The sequence below is a fragment of the Lasioglossum baleicum genome, chromosome 19, assembly GCF_051020765.1.
Source record: "Lasioglossum baleicum chromosome 19, iyLasBale1, whole genome shotgun sequence".
In the NCBI taxonomy this organism is placed as follows: Eukaryota; Metazoa; Arthropoda; class Insecta; order Hymenoptera; family Halictidae; genus Lasioglossum; species Lasioglossum baleicum.
In genome coordinates this window covers 7,493,486-7,516,484 of record NC_134947.1, presented here as the reverse complement: position 1 = coordinate 7,516,484, position 22,999 = coordinate 7,493,486, and the positions used below count along the sequence as shown (strand labels likewise).

Below are 22,999 nucleotides of genomic sequence, written 5' to 3'. Positions count from 1 at the left end.
ACTCTGAAAAGTACGTAACGGTAGATTCAATAAAAATCAGAACATGCAAGATTCAATGCCATGTCCTACGCGAAAGGATTATAGAATGTTCAAGGTCGTATGAAGGTTAAAGATGTTCTTGTCGGAGGTTCGGCGCGTTCTAAATCCTAGTTCTCCCGGAATTTCTTCGGTGGGGATGAACAGGCGATGAATCACCATTTTGGGGCGTAATCCAAAAATTCTGCAACGCTTAATGACTTCGTGAAGGCGGAGATACCTGTCACTTCAATTTTATTATTCCCGTCAGTAGACTGCGGATCTTTTCAAAAAAAATGCTAGGAAATAAAATATGACAGAATTTAGTACGATTTTAATTTTATTTTAAATTTATTTACGATTTTAATTGATTTCAGAACTAATAAGGCTACTACTATGGAAAATACGATTCTATTTTATTCTGTTTTCTTAAAATTCGTCTAGAAAAATTGAATATTCCATAAACATTCGCAGTCCACAGGGTATACAGTATACAGGATCCCCCAAAAATGTTCTTCTCTGAACGAGGCGATTCCCGAGATTACTGTAAGTAACTTTTTCCTTCGCGAAAATCTTCTCCGCCGCTTTGTTCAGAAGTTATTATCAAAAACACTCGGACCAATCGGAGCACAGGCCCCGCTGAGTGAAGCGTTGGAATTGGTCAGTGTCATAGTTGTGCAGAATTACAATTGAATTACTCCAGAATTATAATTACAAAGTAATTGAATTAAATTGTAATTCAATTATGTTGTAATTTATAATTCAGATCTTCAGTCAATTAAATTACAATGTAATTCGTAATTGCAATGGAACCTATTTTCAAAATTTCATCAAATTCTGAGAATGGACGTAAACGGAAACACAGCCCATGAAATACTGTTCTCGAAATAATTGTGAATATTTCGAGATGAAATAATTGTTCTCGGCTCGGGTATATCGGTGTGAACATCACACATTGACTCGACAACCGCGTCTCTTTCTTACCAATACGCTTTTCTTCGTTGCGTTCGAAACATTCATCGTCGATTACACTACTAAATACAGTTGAAATTATATCGTGTTTGGTACCATTTTGCATTAGAAAAATGCCACGAATATGTTGGCGAAAGTTCGATAAAATAATAATGAAAATTCAAGAAGATTAAATATTGGTGTTACATTGTGAAAAAAATGATGTCACTGCGGGAATACTGTCCGTGCAGAACACGGCTGTTCGACAGTAAGCCCGCGGTTACTCTGTATATGAAAGAAAAATATAAAAATATATCGCAAGTTCTTCCAAGTTCTTGGCTATAATTTGGAGAGCTGTATTTTTATTATATTATATTTCAATTATATTGTATTTCAATTACACATTGTATTTCAAATACATTGTGTTTCAATTATATTGTATTTCAAGTATATTGTATTTCAATTATAATGTAATTCAATTATAAATTGCATTTCAATTATATTGTATATATTTCAAGTATATTGTATTTCAATGATACTGTAATTCAATTATAAATTGCATTTCAATTATATTGTATTTCAATTACATTGTATTTCAATTACATTGTGTTTCAATTATATTGTATTTCAAGTATATTGTATTTCAATTATACTGTAATTCAATTATAAATTGCTTTTCAATTATATTGTATTTCAATTACATTGTATTTCAATTACATTGTGTTTCAATTATATTGTATTTCAAGTATATTGTATTTCAATTATACTGTAATTCAATTATACTGTAATTCAATTATACTGTAATTCAATTATAAATTGCATTTCAATTACATTGTGTTTCAATTATATTGTATTTCAAGTATATTGTATTTCAATTATACTGTAATTCAATTATACTGTAATTCAATTATAAATTGCATTTCAATTATATTGTATTTCAATTATATTGTATTTCAAGTATATTGTATTTCAATTATACTGTAATTCAATTATAAATTGCATTTCAATTATATTGTATTTCAATTACATTGTGTTTCAATTATATTGTATTTCAAGTATATTGTATTTCAATTATACTGTAATTCAATTATAAATTGCTTTTCAATTATATTGTATTTCAATTACATTGTATTTCAATTACATTGTGTTTCAATTATATTGTATTTCAATTACAAATCTGATTAAAATACTTAGTAATTGAATTACGTTGTATTTGAATTGTATAGTAATTCATTTACGACGTAATTGAATTACTATTAATTGAAATACAATGTAATTCAATTACGTAATTGAATTACAATGTAATTGAATTAGCACAACTCTGGTCAGTGTTTTTCGTTGATAACTCCTGAACAAAGCCGCGGAGAAGATTTTCGCAAAGGAGAAAGTTCCTTGAAATGACCTCGGGAATCGCTACGTTCAAGAAAGTAGTTTTAGGACACCGTGTAGAGCGACTCGAAGATCTATATAAATTATTCATCGAACCGAAGCTGTTCTGAAAGAATCCTCTCTGTGGAGCGCTAATCAGCAGAAAATTCCATGGCGAAATTAACATGGCCAGGTTATTTGAGGACCGGTTTGTTTGAAAACTTTCCTGATCCTAAAACACACAGAGACCCGCCCCCCGCAGCCTGACCCCTCCTAGCCAATCAACCGCCTCTGTTTTCATCTCGACCACCCGATGTTTGCGCCGCCGTGCACTACAAACGGAGCGCCGGTATATTGCAAACGGCAATGTTGCTGTTGTCTGACATTTTTCCCATTGTGCCCGCAGGTTCAACTTACATACGAGGCGTGTGACACATATTTGCAACAAAAACATTCGACACCCTCTCTTCCACCGGCCGGCTAGGCTGGTCGAGATCAACGCCCTTGAATACCGCGCGAGATCATTCTGCGCGCGAACAAACGCTTTCTCCGCGACTCTGCTACTCGAAAAACGACAAATTTCAAAGCTACGAGCCAAAACGCCGAACCAGGTCTTTCAGCTCTCTGAAACAAAGCTCGATGCTCAAGTCTTTCACTTAACCTCTTCAAGGATACTGACGCACACGCATACGGACTGCACAGTCAGTCGAAAAGCCTTCATACTTCTTAAAATGATGCTGAACTTTTTTCAAAACAGACCACTCGAGATTTTCCAAGAACTCGTAATTTAAAAGAATTTCGGTGGGAATTGTAATTGACACGAATTGCGAAGGAAAATAGTAAAGAATGATTTTGGAACTTTTTTGGACGAGTCTGCAATGAAAAATTGAAAAATAAATAGAATTTGACTTTTTCTTTGCGATTCTGACCAATAGCGATTTTTCCAAAAATTTTTTTTACCCAAAACTAAACTATTGGGTTGGCAAGAAAGTAATTTCGGTATTTCAAGGTGAAGTGAAACCTAATTTTTGTTTTTTTTATATTCGAGCGAGAACTTTAATCTCGATAAAATATTTTTTATTTATTCTTGTTGGCAAAGGATCATTGAACAAAATGGAAAATATCTTATTCATTTAAGTTCACACACATTGCTTGAATAAAGAAAAAAATTACTTTCTTGCCGATCTAATAATTTCGTTCAATTTTAAGAAGAAAACGACGACCTTTTTGACTGTATGTTTAGTGTTTTTTAAGTGAGAAAAAATATTAAATATGTAGAACTACTGATTACAGAATCTCTCAACAATGAAAACGACAAAGACGTCGCGTTTTGTACGAACAGCGAGCATGTAGAAACAGCGTAATTACCTTTCTGCTAACACTCTGTTGCAGGGACCCTAACTGTTATAACCAAAAAGAAAAAAGTTATCGCATAACAAGTATTTCATCGACTAAAAACGTATTGATTACAAATAAGGATTATAAGTAGACTGCGGATTTTATGCATTTATGACAAAAATGGGTAGTTACGATTGAAAATAGTGGACAAATGAAAAAAAAAAGAACATCAATGTATTATTTGCAGCTGAAGAATATTATTGAAGAATGAAAAAAATTATTACTTGGCTCTTGTTTGTTGCAGTTGATGCAAACAATTTTTATTTTGCATAAAGTTCCGCAGTCTAATTTTATAAGCTACTCAATAATAATAATAATAATAAACTAAACGTATTAGGACTGAAAATAAATTTCTATTTTGTTCCAGTTTGTTGCAATTCAGGAAAAAATTTAGAAATAATTAGACAGCGGATTTTATACATTTATGACAAAAATGAGTAGTTGTAATTTAAAAGAGCAGGAGCATTAGAAAAGTTTAAAAATACTGTTGTATTATTTTCAACCTACTAAAGATATTAGGACAGAAAATAAATTTCTATTTTATTCCAGTTTGGGGTGCAATTCAGGAAAAAATTTAGAAATAATTACACAGCTGATTTTATGCATTTCTGACAAAAATGAGTAGGTGTAATTCAAAACAGGGAAACGATTGAAAGAGTTTAACAATGCCGATATGCATTTATGACGAAAATGGACACGTACAATTTAAAGCAGTGGACGAATTAAGAAGATTTGAAGACATTAGTGTATTAATTTGAGCTAAATAAGACAATTAAAAGAAGAAAGGAATTACTATTTGGCTTTTGTGTCTTGCAATCAATGCAAAAATTTTTTGATCATTTTGTTCTTCCAATCTTTTTGTTTGTATTTTGTATACATTATCTTAAATTTCAATAATAATCAACTATTTATTAATGATTTTTATATCGTAGAAAATTTTAGAATAACTGTTACTTGTGGTCCCTGCTCTATTGTTTCCTAAATTGTTATTTATTTCACTGCGCAATTAGCTCGCTCCGGAAACTATCCTAAATGCGCATCGTGCTCATTCGTTGAAAATGAAACTTCTGGGACAATATCTTGCGCGATTATAGCACGCGTTTGGATAAATATCTTTATTTAATCGTTCCCCGTGGATGGAACTTTATATCTTCAATAACAGCAGCGTACAAAATCTAAAACCAGTCGTTTGACCAGCGGTGGTAGCTTTAATGTTAACATAAATTTCCTTGAGACGTTAACTGCCACATCAGTGCCCATAAAAGTCGCATAAGATCGGAATAAATTATTAGACAGATGAAATATTTGGTGTACGCGGAAGTATCAGTTCTTTTTACAATTCCCTTCTATTTGGACATGCACCAGTCGATATCGAATTTGGATATCAATGGCAAATAAATGATTGCACGAAAAGGCGGAAGATTTGTTGCATTTATGACAAAAATTAGGAGGAGTTTTAAAATAAAATAACAGAATAAAAACATTATAAAAGTTTAAAAATACTGTTGTATTATATTATTTTCAACCTACTGAACATATTAGCAAAGTAAATAAATTTCTATTTTGTTCCAGTTTGTTGCAATTTAGGTACGAAAGTTTTATTTTGCATACACCTAATAATTAAACAGTGGATTATTTTATGCCTTTCTGACAAATATGAATAGGTGTAATTTAAAACAGCAGTTATATTAGAAAAGTTTAAAAATACTGTTGTATTGTTTTCAGCCTACTAAAAATATTAGCAAAGAAAATAAATTTCTATTTTGTTCCAGTTTGTTGGAATTTATGTAACGAAAATTTTATTTTGCATACACCTAATAATTAAACAGTGGATTTGATTAAAACAGCAGTTGTATTAGAAAAGTTTAAAAATACTGTTGCATTGTTTTCAGGCTACTAAAAATATTAGCGAAGAAAATAAATTTCTATTTTGTTCCAGTTTGTTGCAATTTAGGTAACGAAAGTTTTATTTTGCATACACCTAATAATTAAACAGTGGATTTGATGCATTTCTGACAAATATGAATAGGTGTAATTTAAAACAGCAGTTATATTAGAAAAGTTTAAAAATACTGTTGTATCGTTTGCAGCCTATTAAACATATTAGCAAAGAAAATAAATTTGTATTTTGTTCCAGTTTGTTGGAATTTAGTAACGAAAATTTTATTTTGCATACACCTAATAATTAAACAGTGGATTTGATTAAAACAGCAGTTGTATTAGAAAAGTTTAAAAATACTGTTGCATTGTTTTCAGCCTACTAAAAATATTAGCAAAGAAAATAAATTTCTATTTTGTTCCAGTTTGTTGCAATTTAGGTAACGAAAGTTTCATTTTGCATACACCTAATAATTAAACAGTGGATTTGATGCATTTCTGACAAATATGAATAGGTGTAATTTAAAACAGCAGTTATATTAGAAAAATTTAAAAATACTGTTGTATCGTTTTCAGCCTACTAAAAATATTAGCAGAGCAAATAAATTTCTATTTTGTTCCAGTTTGTGTTGGAATTTAGATAAAAACTGTTTATTAGGTGAAAATGTATGTTATAATCTTGTACTGTGCAGATCCCAACTAAACTTTTGTTTATTTAACACTCTATCTACCGGAAGCCTATTAATCTTTTAAATGAAGATGACGAGTGAACTCGACAATTGCGTTCGCTATCGGCTGTCAAAAATTGTTCACTTCCCCCTTGAAACAACAAATAGTTTTATTGTGTCACGATATTTGTATTAGAACTACATTGCAGTTACGTCGATTATAGCAAAATTGTTCTTGTGTCAATTTTATTTGTCTAAATATTCATTAAAATTAAAAGCAACTCACTGGAAACATTAATAAGATTTTGAATAACTGTGCTGTACCAAACGGAAGTTCCATGATTTTCTTTATCACAGTAAAATTAAATTATTAGATTATGTTACTGGGGCTGTAAAATTCTCAGCCATACACCAGACTTCCAGAGAAGTTGATACACAGTAATAAAAGTTGATTTCCAAGCCTGATAATTTTGAACTTGATTTTCGAACTTTTAATTACTCGTGCACATAGTATTTACAATCTCAAAACTTTCAAATGTTATTTGAAATATCGATCGCGAGGTAGTGAAATGTATAATATTCAAATGTTCTCGGCGCAACGGTTCGATCAGTTTATAGGAAAAAAGCAAAATTTGCAAGTTAGTTTGGAACTTTCAACGTTTCGATTTTAGTTCAGATCATTTTCAAGAAAGTAGAAAAACTGCGTCTGAACTAAGATCGAAACGTTGAAAGTTCCAAACTAACGTGCAAATTTTGCTTTTTTCCTATAAACTGATCGAACCGTTGCGCCGAGAACATTTGAATATTATACATTTCAAAACTTTCAATTCATTGTTTCACGCATAAACAAAGGTGTCGACTATACCAGCAAAAATCTATTTTGCATTAAAGTAGTTATTTCACTGAATAAAAATTTGTTTACGTTGGAGGGGTGGAAAGTTCCATGTAACGAGTTACGTAGAAAATGAAGTGTGAGTAATTTAAGGTTAATCAAGCCTCATCAAGATCAACCCTCGTGTCAATAACCAAAATTTCTCCGATATTCAACAATATTGCACCTTCCAGTTTTAATGCGTATCTTTATGTCTAAAATATAAATGAATCATCCAAGTCTGTGATCATCCAAGAATATAAAACCTATAGTAATGTTGCTATTTGTCAAGAAATATATTAACAAGTTATAGACACAGGAATTGAAAATGGCAACATATTTATGTCTGAAACATAAATGAATCATCCAAGTCTGTGATCATCCAAGAATATACAACCTATAGTAATGTTGCTATTTGTCAAGAAATATATTACCAAGTTATAGACACAGGAATTGAAAATGGCAACATATTTATGTCTGAAACATAAAGGAATCTGTAATCATCCCCGAATATTCCTATTTGTCAAGAAGAATTGTATCAACGCTATATCCACCGAGCTGTAAAAATGGCTTGGCACGTGTTGCCTTATAAAAATGTCATCACAGAATTCGTATAGATTTCCTGCGATTTTTATAATAATTCTAATTTCAATAATTCTAAAATAAAAACCCAGAAACCGGTCATGAGACCGGCGGCGGTAGATTTAGTGTAAAACATTTAGTGTAAATGTAAACATTATTTAGTGTAAAACAAGTTATAAATTTAAAATGGTTACCCCGTCTCAGAGTTGGGCAAAAATTTCGAATAAAGTGGGTTTAAAACCCACCTGGAAAACCCCCACTTTCTCCGAAACTTTTATTTGAATAAAATTTTCGCCTGACTCAGGTCTCGCGACGAAAACAGACAATTTCGATTCAGCCATAAAGATCCGCAGTCGATGCTAGACTAAAGCCAGGCACACATGACTGATGGCGGCAGTGAAAGCGTCGATCCGAACGACAAACCTCAAAAGAAATAACACTATCCCACCAGTATTCCGAAGTAGTAGTGGATCGATTGGTGAAACGAGCAGCTCGTGCATCGAACATCGCGTCGAGAGCGAGGGGCTGCTGAAAATCAGGAGAAGCTTCGAGATCGCGTCGCAGCGAGGGTTGTTTTGATCCGGAAGAGAGCTGGGGAAGCGGCGTCACCGCCGAAAAGGCTCGATACGAGAAACGGGGACAATACAGTCGGCAAGTTTTAACGATCGCGGCGAAATCCTGAGCTTATCTCTTTCGTTAACCAACATAGATGGTGGACGTCGGTGTTCGGTATCGTGGAGGGATCATTTACCGAAAGGCGAAGCGAGATTAATCGCGGTGACCCAGTGTCGCGGGTCACCGAACCGACACGCGAACGGTGCGCAACCGAGCTCAATCTGACCGTTCATCAAAAATACATGGTCCCGAGAGCTGGTCGGAGAGCAAAGACCTCGACGAGTATGTCGCCGCGCCGGTGTTGAATGCGAAAAGTGTGATGGGAGTCCCAGTTCCTTAACCGTGGGGGGTCAACACGCCAGGCTTTGAGGAGAACACGTTTTCGGCGTGTGTATCCCCCGACCGCTCTTCGGCCTCCTGTATCGCCCACTTCCGTTCTCGCCGGGAAACTCTCGCTCACACACAGGCACACACAGAGTCGCACACACACCGAGGCACACCGATAAGAGTCGCACTCATAACAGCGAGGCGCGGGCGCGCGCACGCGAAAATGCTAACACAATATTCGACAGCGCCACTGTTGCGAATGCGTCAACGCTCGCGGGACTGCCGGCTGTTTACAGTAGGTGCGCGGACACAGAAGTTAGCGGTATTTTTTCGCAGCCGTGTCCTCACTAAACGACGATCATCCCCCACGTGTTCCGCGGCGACGCGATCGACCCCGGGGCTTCGCGAAATCGTCAACGGAACCGTGGATTAAGGGTGGCGGAACGCGTCGCTCGCGATCTACATTCTGCGGCATACTAGCTTTCGTACCCTGAAGCCCGCCACCACCCCCGGCCGGTCTCACCCCTTCCAAACCACCACTCGCCCTCCTCACTCTCCCTGCTCCTTCGTCCCCCACCTGCCCCTCCGTCTCTCTCTCTCTCTATTTCCCTCTCTAGCTCCCTCTGATCCTCGCTCTGTTTCTCTCTCTGGTTACTCCTCTCTCTCTCTATCTCTCCCTCTTTCCCTGTGGTCCTCTTTCTCGGCGACCACCCTACCACCCACGCCTAGCGCGTGACACGACTAGCAGCTCCCGCGTCGACGGTCCCGACGTTTTCGCAGTACCGCCAACGCCAGCAACTGCCAATTGCTCCGGACCGGTCGCGTTCCGGTGCCGCTGAAAGATGTAACCGTGAATCAATCGTGACCTAACTCCGCGATACTAATCCGCGAGGCTCCTTCCACCGCACAGTGGGGTATTTGATCAATCTAGCTGGCCAAAATTATTTTTTTTGCTTAACGCGTTTGAAATGTACCTACTAACTTATATATAGTGTTTTATCTTTAAAAAATAATTATAAAAAAATATTAAATTGACAATTTTCATTGAAAGTATTATTTTTGACTAATTTAACAATATGCGCGAATTACTATAATATACAATACATCCATATTAATATAATAGATAATATAATATATAATATAATATAGTATATAATACTATAATATATATATAATATAATAACTAATATCATATCACCCGATTTCGACATCTTGATTTTCTCGCTACTGTTACTCGTAGCAAAAAATGTTTCAGCAGAGGCTTGAATGGTATCGAGTGGAGCATATTTTGATGTTATTAGTTTTTTCTTGAGTGGACGCGTAAAGGTCATATAAAGGTCAACTTTGTTTTTTTAAATGGAATGAGGTATTTTTTAATACATCAATCGATGCAGCTGGACATTCGTTATAAAAAAGTACTAACCTATGTATGTCGAAAAGTTAGTAGTTCAGGAGATATTTCAATTTAAGTAACTCTAAAATACCATTACTGTCGTACTATGACGTTAAACAAGTAAGTAAACACTAACGTCTTTGCAGTTCAAAAGCTTTGTCGATTTTTTTAAAAAAAACCTCTTCTTTCCGAGATGCTGCCGTCCATCTATGCTTTATTTCCGACTTGATATAGGAAAATTTGCTTCGAATTTCTTCTTTTGATTACACAAGTAGTTCTGGGCATATGTCAACTTTGCATTTACATTGACATTTTGCAGTTGCTGAATAATGCACCATATTTGCCTCCGTGTAAATATTTGAACATTAGATGACCCTAAAATAATAATAAATGCTTTCAAATCGGGTAAAACATCACTTTAAAAAATATCATTCACGTTTACAAAATCTTATTTTAACGATAACTTTTGAATCCGCAAAATGCCGCGAAACTTTTTTACACGAAAATAAAGCTGAAACCTTCCACTTTACAGTGGTTAAACAAAAATTACCGGTACGAACCCTGAAGTACAACTAATTCCTTCCGATTGTATGTACTTTGAGATTAAAACTGCCTTCAAATTGACTTTTTTCACTTGCTGTTAATTTATTTAAATGAACACATATCTGATTAAAATTGTGTGAAATACACACACTTACCTGCTACAACACTATCCATCATCGGTTTTCTTAAAATAACTTTCGTGATTAAAAATATTTCACTTCGAACGTTGCTAATGCGGACGACACGACGAAAGGCACAAGCACTGTACTGAATGACTAAACTTCAAGTGATCATACCTCCGTACGGAAATGCCAAATCGAGGAAAAAACCAATGGTTTAATGACCCCACAATATTCAACTTTTCCACATAACAACTAATTTTTTTTACCTGGGATGAGTTTGACAAATCGACTTTTGGCCAGCTAGATCGGCCAAATACCCCACAGTGCACCGGCTCGCTAGCTTGCTGCGACGCACAGTGGTCCAAATCGAGAAATCCAGTGACTTTTTGTTATAACTTTTGTACCATAAGAGAGATATCGGGATGAAATTTGCACTAAAATTCATTTAAAAAATAGTCAATTTGAACTAAAGAAAAATTAATATTTTTTTAATTTGTTAAACAATAATTTTTAATTAATTTTCATTGATATTTTTCACCAAAAAAAGATTGTTTAAATGCAATCTTCCAAACCATTTTCTCTTTCTAAGTGTGCATTTTATATTTATGTTTCACACATGCAATGTTTAATGAATTGGGAAAAATGTAAATTTGAGGAGTCGGGTAAGGTAAAAACGTCACATAACTTTGTCAAAAATATAAAAAATATGAAATCTTTTTCTAACCATTCCTCACGATTCTTCCGAAATCTATTTTCTTTATACTGACATCTAATCCATTTTTGTTTTAATTTAAAACAAAATCTTTTTACAAAAACTTCTAAAACTTCCAAGTTTTTAGAAGAAGTGTGGATCACTTCGGATATATACATATCTCTCTTTGAATCTTTTAATGCCATGTATTATAAATCTTTGTTTTTGCGAAAACGCATTTTAACAAAATAAGTAATATCTAAACAACAAAGAAGAAAATGTCAAATTTGGAAAACAACATACGTAAGAAATTTTTTAGTCATTTGTACTTACCAAAGAGTATATTAAAATTATATATTATATGGATGTAAAATTAAATAGTCCAAAAGAGTACAAAAAACACTAAATAATATAACTAAAATTTATATATAAATCACACACAATAAAAACACACAAATGTCCACCAAGGTATATGCATTCTTTTTACATTTAATAAAGTAGATTTATTTTGTTGTATAAATTTTCAACGGTGGTTTTATTTATTACTTCCATATAAAACTTCAAATTAACATATCTCGAGAAAGGCAAAAAATATCCTGAGATTTTGACATATTCGGATGTATTACTTGTTGTAGTTTAAGAATTTCATAGTTTAGCCTGCAACTAACTGCCACTCTTAATTTTATAAACTTTTTAATAAGTGCCCGTACCTTGCCTTTATGTTGTATTGTGGAAAATTCGTTAATTTCTTTTTAAATTTATTAGTTATATCGTTAAATTTCATTTTCTGCGAATAATTACCACAATACATATACATTCGTAAACAAATTTGGATTTTTGTATAAATTTTTGCCATTTGTCCGCCACAGAAAAATTCAATATTCGTGTATATCACGATATGAAATACATTTCTTTTTCAAAAAATGCGTATTAGGATAGAAATTGTTATTAATAATCATATAATAATCATTTTTATGCATAATACAATTTTGCAATAATTATACAGGGTGGACGATTTATCTGAAGAGATTGAAATATCTCGAGAAACGACAACAAAAAGCAAATCTTGCGATTTTACTGAAATTGATCAATATTTAATCAGAAATGTGCAAGATCACGGGATTGAATGATTCGTTTTGGATCACATTCAAAGTACCGAGGATAACTCGGATAGCGAATAGCGTTTTGTTAAGTTTGTTAATTTTGTTTATACTATTATAATTTGTCTAAGTTTATTATTATTAATATTAAATATGGCTCATTTATTATTCATTTCGTTTTAAATTTGTTAGTTTTTAAGAATATATTTTTGTTTAAATAAAAATTGTTAATTTCTTAATAAATTTATTGATTATATTGGTAAATATCATTTTCTGTAAAAAAATTACCTATATATACGTTAATAACCAAATTTAGAGAAAAGTGCCGAATATTAGGCCATTTGTCCGCACTGTGCGCCGCACCGAAACAGGTTTACGTTGCAGCGGAGCGTGCAGGAATACGAAAAATTCAATACATAACATTATCCGATCGTAGAACAGTTTCCGACCAGAGCTTTATCTTCAATTTAATTAATAACAATATAGATTGTCCAGCACTCCTTAGGCAAATCAATTTCTACGTTACCTGAACGTGTTTTGAGAACGAGAGCAGGATTTCAAACAATGAAATCCAAATCCTCATATGGAATAAGAAATCCATTAAATCGCATTATTGCTTGCTCTAACATATTTTATAACGATATCGATTTTTTTAATGGCACGTTACAGCCATTCAAAACAAAATTGCGCAATACTATATGTTAATCGTACCTGTATTTGTTTAGTTTCGCACGGTCCATTTTTATGTAAATTTTAGTTAAGACTTAGGTTAAGATTTTATGTCAACATTTTTGTCATATCTTCTTTTTGTTATATCAGTTATACTGTCAAAACTGTACACATTTGTATAAAAGGACCTCGGTCCGTATATAATAATAATAATAATAATAAATAATAATAATAATACAGTATTCGCGATAGATTTTTGCAAATATCTCGAAAACTAAAAGCGACCCCCCTATATTGGAAAAGGAAAAAGTTGTTCAAAATGTCAATATCTGTAACATATTTAAATTTTATCAAAATCGAAGTGGGCAGTACTTTTCTGTATAATTACCCTATTTTTCTCTAACATATCTATCTTTGACGAGGCTAGCGGAACTATTTAGGCGATCTATTCCCCGTGAATCACCCGGTATAACGTCCGAACAAAAACAGTACGGGACGATAAGATTGCTCGAAAGTCGTCCTCGTGCGAATAGGATGGTTCAATGATTCTCGACGTTCGGACCATGTACACCGAGTCTCGAGGCACGGGCAAGAATCACTCTCGGGGCTTTGTACCATGCGTGCAGAGGGTGAATAGGACGACGTTTCCCAACCCCCGAGTCGATGTCACGTTATGTGTGTTCGTGCTATACAAGCATAAAGGTCAATGGATGTGACCGAGTAGAGAATGGCCCGGTTCTACCCCGTTCACCACAGTTAAACTGCTGTTGGGTCAGTGGTTGATATGCTGACCGGCAGCAGCAGCAGCGCATCGAGGATACCAGTGTCGCCTCTCTATCGTGGAATTGTTGGTTCGGAACCGACCTAAAACTGTAGCCGGTTTCCCCCTGGCTAATGATCAATATTGCTCGATGCCGGTCAAGAATAAGAAGAAAACAGGAGGAACGACATACAATGCAGCGCGCAAGGAGCTCCGCCCGGCGCGGCGGACAGGCGGCGAGTACTATAGCGCCCCGGGCCAAATAGGCGAGCCACTTCGATGCCAGCGGCAATTCCAGCCGATCTAATTGGCGAAAACTTCAACAATCCCGCACGAGACAACGACTCGTTCCGAACACGCGGTTCTACCCACCTCCACCTCCTCCACCATGATTCACCACAAATTTGTTGGTGCGTACGATGTTTTAATTAAAGGACAATGCGCGCAGCGAAACGTTGCGTTGCTACGTCCAACCGCTGCCAAAAAACAGGCCGCCACTGTCTAATTGGCGGGAGAATCCGCGGACAAAGAGATGCCTGCGCCGAACCTCGAAGACACAGGATTTCATAGCTGCGACACTTTTAATCCTTTGCAATCGAGTGGTGGCTCAATCCCACCGCTATTAAATATGTTGGCATACTAAATTACTAACCATTTAAGTATACATACGATCAACATCAAGGTATCATATCAATTTCATATCCATAAAATGAAACCGATCATGTAGGATGGAATTATTCCAGCTGGAAAGAAATGTTTAATCCTGGGTCCATTTTCACTCTAAATATCAAAATCCCCATTTCATTACTCGGTTTCGGATGATTCAGTCGGAGAGTTCCAACCTCTGGCTCATTTATTCAAATTAGGAGCACACTGGTTCAAAAGTTATGCGTGTGTAAAGTTGAGCGATTCCAAGCGTTTCTGACAGGGCGCCGCACAGTGGTCTAAAACGCGAAATTTAGTGACATGTTGGTATAACTTCTAAGCTATTAAAGATATCGACGTGAAATTTGGGGTGTAGGATATTAACATGTAATCTTTTTTAATAATGTATAATGTGGTATACTTTTCGTTTATGTAATAGTTTTTTTTACTATTTTTTAAACATATTTACAAATTTAACAACTTTTAGCAAATTTTTTTGAAACGGAATACATTCAGCTTAGTCAATATATTATTTTTCTAAATTTTTGAGAAATCGCTATTTGAATAAAATTTGTTTCTTGATTTTCCAAAGCCTCCGGAGAAAATTTATCTGATCCTTATAAATTCACAATCTATAGTACCTGTATAATGCACAAAGTGAAATGTAAACAATAATAAAATCTATTGCAAAATTTGCCACCGAACAGACAAATAGACGAACAGACAAAAAAACAAACAAACAAACAAACAAGAAAGCGAGGTAATAAAAACGTGGTAATAAATATAATAAATTCAGATTTGTACGGAACGCCTCCATCCTTAATAAATAACAAATAGCAGAATAATAAAGGAAGAAATATTGAACACGAAAAATAGTTAACGTAATAAATGTCCAACTATTTATGTACTTACCAAATATTAGTGGAACGATATGTTTTATCACGAACGAGATATAACAAACACAAAATATAAACGCAAACACGCAATATAAATATAAACGCAATATAACAAACACAAATTATATAACAAATACAAAATATAAATTACTGTAAACAACGTTTGACTCGTGCTGAGTTAAAGTATGTTGCAGTGAGTGTGTGATGATGAACGAAGTGACAACAATATAAGTTTGGAGTAGGCGTGAAATTGACGATCGGGCAAACCAATTCATCGATAGCATTTTTTTCTGAATATTGGTGGGAGAAACGGTCGTATAAGATGATTGTTTAAAACGTATACAACGCGCGTTCGGAGAATTATACTTAATTCTCCTTGTATATTAATATAAACTGTACTAAACGATGGTATAATACTGAACTAATGTATAAAGTATACTGCGGTACGCACTAAATATAAACTGCACAAAACAAAATTTAAATAAAGAGGAAAAAACATAGTATATAACGCTCAAAAAATTGTAGCATAGCATAAAGATTTGAAGTGTTTCAAGTCTAAAGTGTTTCTTAGTTGTCACGGAGTCCCGACGATAGATGCGAGAACCAATACGCACAGCCGCACGGACGGCTTTAAACAATAATAACTTTTGATATAGGACGATCTAGGAAATGATTTTTGCATGACTACATAGAGGAAAGTATGCTGAAAATATTCCATTTTGTCAAATTCTATGACCTCTTATGACTCAAAAGATATTCCTTGCGAAGTCTTGATAATTTTGCAAATTTTCTTCATTACATTTAGCGTAACATTTTTAATGCATTACAAATACTAATTTTCAATTGACAAATAGTAATTTACAGCTTAAAGATAAACCTTTCATTTAAAAAAAAATTGGAAGGAAAATATTAAAAAGGATCGTCAGGGCATCTTAAAGAAGAAAAGCAATTTTTTCCATGAGAAAGGCTATCTTCAAAACTTCCAACTTTAACTGTTTGTTACACTAATGGTTTTTATTAAATTTTATTAATATTTTCATTTTCGAGGTTGATGGATATTTAGAAAGCAATAAACACTCAACAGATATCTATATGATACAGTTGGTTTTTGGGCAAAATGTCACTAAATTTCGCGTTTTAGACCACTGTGCGCCGCCATATTCTACATTATCGACGTCACCGCGTGCTTGTGCTGCCACCTAGCGGCTCCGCTCGTTAGATGACGCGCAAATCGCAGTATATTCCAACATGGCGGCGCACTTAGCAGTCAAATACGCTGAGAAACGCTCAACTTTACACGCGCATAACTTTCGAAGCAGTGGATACCTAAAACATTAAAATTTCGCTTCTCGATCTCTCACCAAAATCTACAGGATTACATGAAAAAAGTTCAAAATGTTTGTCGCTCGGAGATGAAGTTTAACGGTTTACATTATTAAATGTTATCTAATCAATTACGAAACATTTAAGTATCGTACGAGGTATTTATATCCGTGAAAAGAAATCATGGAATGATTCGAGGTCGGAAGAAATGTTTAATTTCCGTGTTAAAATAGCTGCGAGCGTAAATTGTTAATAATTTTGAACGTGGCATCGAGGGCACGGGCAACAGCGCGGGAGATCGTGAAAGCCTGCTGAAATATTCGTGTTGAGTTCGCGAGTCGGCCTCTTTCCCAATAAACGAGTAGCAGACAAGGAGTTCGGATTCTTACCGCGACAGCCCCGGTACTCCAGACACCCTATCTGGAAGGTTTTCAATTCGATGGATCGATTGTAAACGCTATCGAACATTCAGAACACATCTGACGCAACAGTTCGAGGACTGTTGACAAACATTTCCTTTCTGGTATCGCTTCCGGAACGCGGTGTCGGTATAAGCTATTGGCCCGTTATCGGCGTGCCGTTTGATACGATATTAGAGAAAGCTCACGTAACGGTGTAAGCGAATTAAACACCAACGAAACGCTTACTTTCGGATACCCGAGCCGCGGTTCATTTTTCGAGATTTCTCTTCGAAATCAACAGGATCGCATAAAAAAAGGGCAAAATTTTTGGTTCCAGACGGTCTACGGCACGGGCACCGTTGTCTACAGTCTTAGTGGGGGATGTTGAAGTGTGCGCTGGTGCTGGAATGGGATAGTGGAAGGGGTAAGGAGGAGAGTACATGAGGCAGAGTTATGCAGAATTACAATTGAATTACTCCAGAATTATGATTACAAAGTAATTGAATTAAATTGTAATTCAATTATGTTGTAATTTATAATTCAGATCTTCAGTTAATTAAATTACAACGTAATTCGTAATTGCAATGGAGCACAATTATAAAATACATTGTAATTGAATTACAGTGTAATTCAATTATGTTGTAATTTATAATTCAGAACTTCAGTCAATTGAATTACAATGTAATTCGTAATTGCAATGGAGCACAATTATAAAATACATTGTAATTGAATTACAGTGTAATTCAATTATGTTGTAATTTATAATTCAGAACTGCAGTCAATTAAATTACAATGTAATTCGTAATTGCAATGGAACCTATTTTCAAAATTTCATCAAATTCTGAGAATGGACGTAAACGGAAACACAGCCCATGAAATACTGTTCTCGAAATAATTGTGAATATTTCGAGATGAAATAATTGTTCTCGGCTCGGGTATATCGGTGTGAACACCATACATTGACTCGACAATCGCGTCTCTTTCTTTCCAATACGCTTTTCTTCGTTGCGTTCGAAACTTTCATCGACGATTACATCACTAAATACAGTTGAAATTATATCGTGTTTGGTACCATTTTGCATATAAAAATGCCACGAATATGTTGGCGACAGTTCCATAAAATAATAATGAAAATTAAAGAAGATTAAATATTGGTGTTACATTGTGAAAAAAATGATGTCACTGCGGGAATACTTTATTGGAATACTATTTGGAGAGCTGTATTTTTATTATATTATGTTTCAATTATATTGTATTTCAATTATATTGTGTTTCAATTATATTGTATTTCAAGTATATTGTAATTCAATTATACTGTAATTCAATTATAAATTGCATTTCAATTATATTGTATTTCTACTACATTGTATTTCAATTACATTGTGTTTCAATTATATTGTATATATTTCAAGTATATTGTATTTCAATTATACTGTAATTCAATTATAAATTGCATTTCAATTATATTGTATTTCCATAACATTGTATTTCAATTACATTGTGTTTCAATTATATTGTATTTCAATTACAAATCTGATTAAAATACTTAGTAATTGAATTACGTTGTATTTGAATTATATAGTAATTCATTTACGACGTAATTGAATTACTATTAATTGAAATACAATGTAATTCAATTACGTAATTGAATTACAATATAATTGAATTACAATGTAATTGAATTAGCACAACTCTGACATGTGAGGACCGTTTGATCCTCAATCTGGCGACACTGGTACCGAGACTCTACCCCTGTAGCTGTGGGGGGTGGGGGGTACATAAGAGCATTTCCCCACGGCCTTCAAGCAAAAAAAAAGGTTCCTTTGACAAGTTTGATCCCCATGGTGAGTAGAACGCGATACAAGCATAAAAAGGTTTGACCTTGAATTTCAAGGTGTCCAACCATCTGCCAAAACCATGACACTAAATTTTGTCACACGCTGTGCTTCTTTCAGAAGAACGCTAAAATACCTGGAGAAGGTTTTAAAACACGAATGAATGTTTGAATCGCTTCCAGACTAACAATAAGATCTCGCCTAACCGCTTCGGTACGTTTAATGAATATCGCAGCGGTGTTAATTCGAGCTTCCTCGAACTTGGCCGGAGCATCGATAATGTATCCTGAAGTGGATGCGCGGGAAACAGTCGAGGCCCTATAATTAAACCGGTGCTCGGCAACGAATTAAGAACACAATAGCGTGTAAAACGTTCCTCCTATATTGGTCCACGGTCTATTATCCTTTCGCGGATCGAAGTAGGCCAGCGTCCATCGATGTCCTTCAAATTTAGAATCGAGCACGACGACGCGCGACGCGAGACGTCTCTGTCAGGCGTGTCGGTTAGTGTAGACTGATTACACGCGGACTGATTACACGTTCCGCGAACACGTTCAACTGGACATAAATCGGACAACGTGATCCGGAGAACAGACGCGGCCGCGCCGGGGACAATGAACGTCCATCGAGCAGAGCGAAAGGAAAAATTAATAAGTCAGTTCGCGGGGCTATCATGGATCCGTTCGACCATCAAGACTGGTTCTTTTCACGGTAACGTTGCTCTCTCTCTATCTCTATCTCTCTTTTTTAGTGCACCTCTTTCCCCGCCTGTTCTCTTTCTCCCTCCGCACATCGGCCCTCCCGCTTTCTCGCACGGTCCTTTCCCCACTTCACGTGTTCCTCTCGCTACAGCTACGGAATTTTTAAATGAGAATTTTAACGATCGACCTACATTTCTGCACCCTATTTACGGTGTATCACGGGCAATGTCAAACACCGCAGTAAATATACCACCACCGCCGACCACGCCGAAAAATAAAAGAGATGCAATCGCGTGCACATCCCCCGCCAGCTCTATACCTTGCTCTCTCTCTCTCTCTCTCTCTCTCTCTCTCTCTCTCTCTCGATGTATCGGAACCACGCTGTCCTCGAAAATGGGAATTGACGGGGACGGAAGTGGTTTCCCCGACGATCGCCAATTTTCTCATACATTTTTAAAACGCTTCACTTTGTCCGAGGATTATCTACACTATCCGGACAAAAAAGAGCGCACACGCGAGCCCCACTATCTCCGATCCTCCATCGGTCGGGTAAATCTGGCACCCCATGAATTCCTCCGCACCGAAAAAACGCTCCTCGTGCTAACATTTTCTGTTTCAGATATACGCTGAAATCTGTCGGCTCACCGTGATTTTTAGACTGCGGATTTTACGCAGTTGCCGGAGAAATGGTGATTGCGATTTTAGGAAATGTAGAAATATCATCAGTTCTAGCTAACTAGAATTGTTAAAGAAAAGATGAAACGATGCAGACTATTTTTATTCTGTGTAAAGAGATCCCTAGTTTAGACAGTGTGCTGTGATTCGACGGATTTGTTTAACCGGATTCGCGTTGGGAACATGCAAAAGTTGCACAACTGGAGAAACGATATTTTCAAAAATGAATAATACCTAGGTAGTGCAGTCAACGAATGCTCATAAGGGGGGTGTAGAGGGAAATGGAAGGAACACAATTTTTAACTTTGGACTAGTTAGGAGGTAAACATACTAAAAGTCGCTACTCCTAGAAGGAGAGCGGGGTGCTTTTTCGGTTTTCAGCTTATATCTCGGAAACTATGCGTCCTAGCGATAAGACCACCCTATACAAAATTAAAGCTGACAAAATTTGCCATAAGATTAACTGTTCAGGTTTTCGCTATCTCGCATAGTTTCCGAGTTTTTTGCCTCATTTTACTAGCTAACTCTTCAGCATAATTAGTGAACTTTGAGCGCGGATATCTCGGAAACTATGCGAGATAGCGAAAAACTGAATTGAATCGATCTTGTGGCACATTTTGTCAGCTTTAATTTTGTATGGAATGGTCTTATCCCTAGGACGCATAGTTTCCGAGATATAAGCGGAAAAGTGCCAGTGTCTGACCTATTACTGACTGTTTCCACTTGAAGAACGTACTTTCTTGAATTGTGACACCCCTGAAGCAAAGGGACGATAGAATTTTATAGGAAGTCTGTACAGTGAGCAAGCCGATTTCTTATCATGAATTTCTATGAAAAGTTATAAATGTAATAAAAGAAAATTTTCTGAAATCACATTTTATCGCTCAGGACTCTCTGTTGCGAATTAGTGCTAGTGTCTGACCTATTACCGATTGTTTCTACTTAAAGATCATACTTTCTTGAATTGCGACACCCTCGCAGCGAAAGGACGATAGAATTTTATAGGAAGTCTGTACAGTGAGCAAGCTGATTTCTTATCATGAATTTCTATGAAAAGTTATAAATGTAATAAAAGAAAATTTTCTGAAATCACATTTTATCGCTCAGGACTCTCTGGTACGAATTAGTGCTAGTGTCTGATCTATTACTGGTTGCTTCCACTTGAAGTGATATTTATGATTGACAGCAATATGCTATTAAAACTGATGGACGAAGCCGAGTAAGATAACCGAAGAACGAGAAGAACAATATTGCAGTAAATGTTTCTCGTAAGTAGAACCAGCTAATAATAGTCAGACATGAAATGAGTCAAGGCTGACTCAAGTTAACATACTTCTTAATGTTATTCGAAACTGGAATTCGACAGAATTCCTTGTTTCGATTTTTGCTGTATGAAAGCATATTTTCTATCTCCCTCTGATCTGTAGTGACCGCAATATTTCTGAGTCTTAATCAATCATCGCCACGATCACTTTGTTCCTAAAAGTACGCTCATCCTATAGAAAATTGCACCTGTACAGTAAAAACTTGTTTATTGCACCGGAATCCTCGTTCGTTGCATACTAGCTCCCACCACGAGGTTGTTCAAGGTTCTGGAACTCGTGGTGGGTATGATGATCTACGTAGAGAGAGAAGAAGATCAACATTACAGATCACTATGACTGGTTATCGCTGTCTCGTCGCAGAAGCTCGATTTTCCAACGTTCTTGTGCAACGAGCGAGGTTCTACTGCAGACACTCTTGAAGGTGTGCGGCCTTGACAGATTATACTGTTCCTCCGCTTACAATAAATTATATTCCTGATTCACGTCTTACCTACACGCGTTTTCATAGTTCCCAACGAAGTTTCGCTTACTAATGTGGTGGGACAGGCCTGTCCAACTCGCGAGCCACATTTGGCCCGTTCTTCCACTTCTTCGGCATTGCTTAAGGCCTAAGGGGATAGTCTCGGTTTTTCAGTAGCCAAAAGTTCTAGATGAAAGATCGATCTAGACTGCAGTCGCCCTCAGAAGTCCTATTTTTACGTTTAACGAGGCGTAACTTGCATTATTCGGAAGCATAAAGTTGCGCAGCTATTTTCATGAAGCTGCGACAGCTATACACCGCCTAATAGTGCAAGTTACGCCTCGTAAAAGTAAAAATAGGACTTTTGAGGGAGACAGCGGTCTAGATCAGGCATGGCCAAAACTAGCAATACCAATATCTCAAGGAACACCCGGAAAGTGGGGGTGTTCCACGGGTATTCCTTGAGAATGCCTCCGCGCGTGCTAGTTCTGGCCATGCCTGGTCTAGATTGATCTTCCATCTAGAGCTCTTGGCTACTGAAAAACCCCATCTTTGAGTTATCCTGGAAATGAGACTACCCCCTTAAGCCTTAAGTAGTGGGGGAACAGACCTGATCAATGGTGGGGGCCGTGTGGCTCGCGACGAAAAAGAAGCTGGACAGGCCTGTGGTAGGATATCACCAAGAATAAATAATCCTGCTATAATGTACCTGTTACAGCGACGAATAACGGGTGACTACTTCACCGGAGGCTGATGGAGGTTAATTAAATAAATTGTCCGAACACTT

General features: G+C 35.9%; 2 protein-coding genes across 9 annotated transcripts in view; both read right to left on the bottom strand.

The window, feature by feature from the left end:
* LOC143218504 (uncharacterized) overlaps positions 1 to 22,995 on the bottom strand; it is an 86,319-nt gene extending 63,324 nt beyond the window's left edge. Inside the window, exon 1 of the mRNA XM_076443721.1 lies at positions 8,180 to 22,995. The gene's annotated coding sequence lies outside the window, so the exon portion shown is untranslated. The remainder of the gene's footprint in view (positions 1 to 8,179) is intronic.
* Cask (peripheral plasma membrane protein CASK) overlaps positions 1 to 22,999 on the bottom strand; it is a 601,001-nt gene that overhangs the window by 479,517 nt on the left and 98,485 nt on the right. The gene's annotated exons all lie outside the window — the stretch shown is intronic.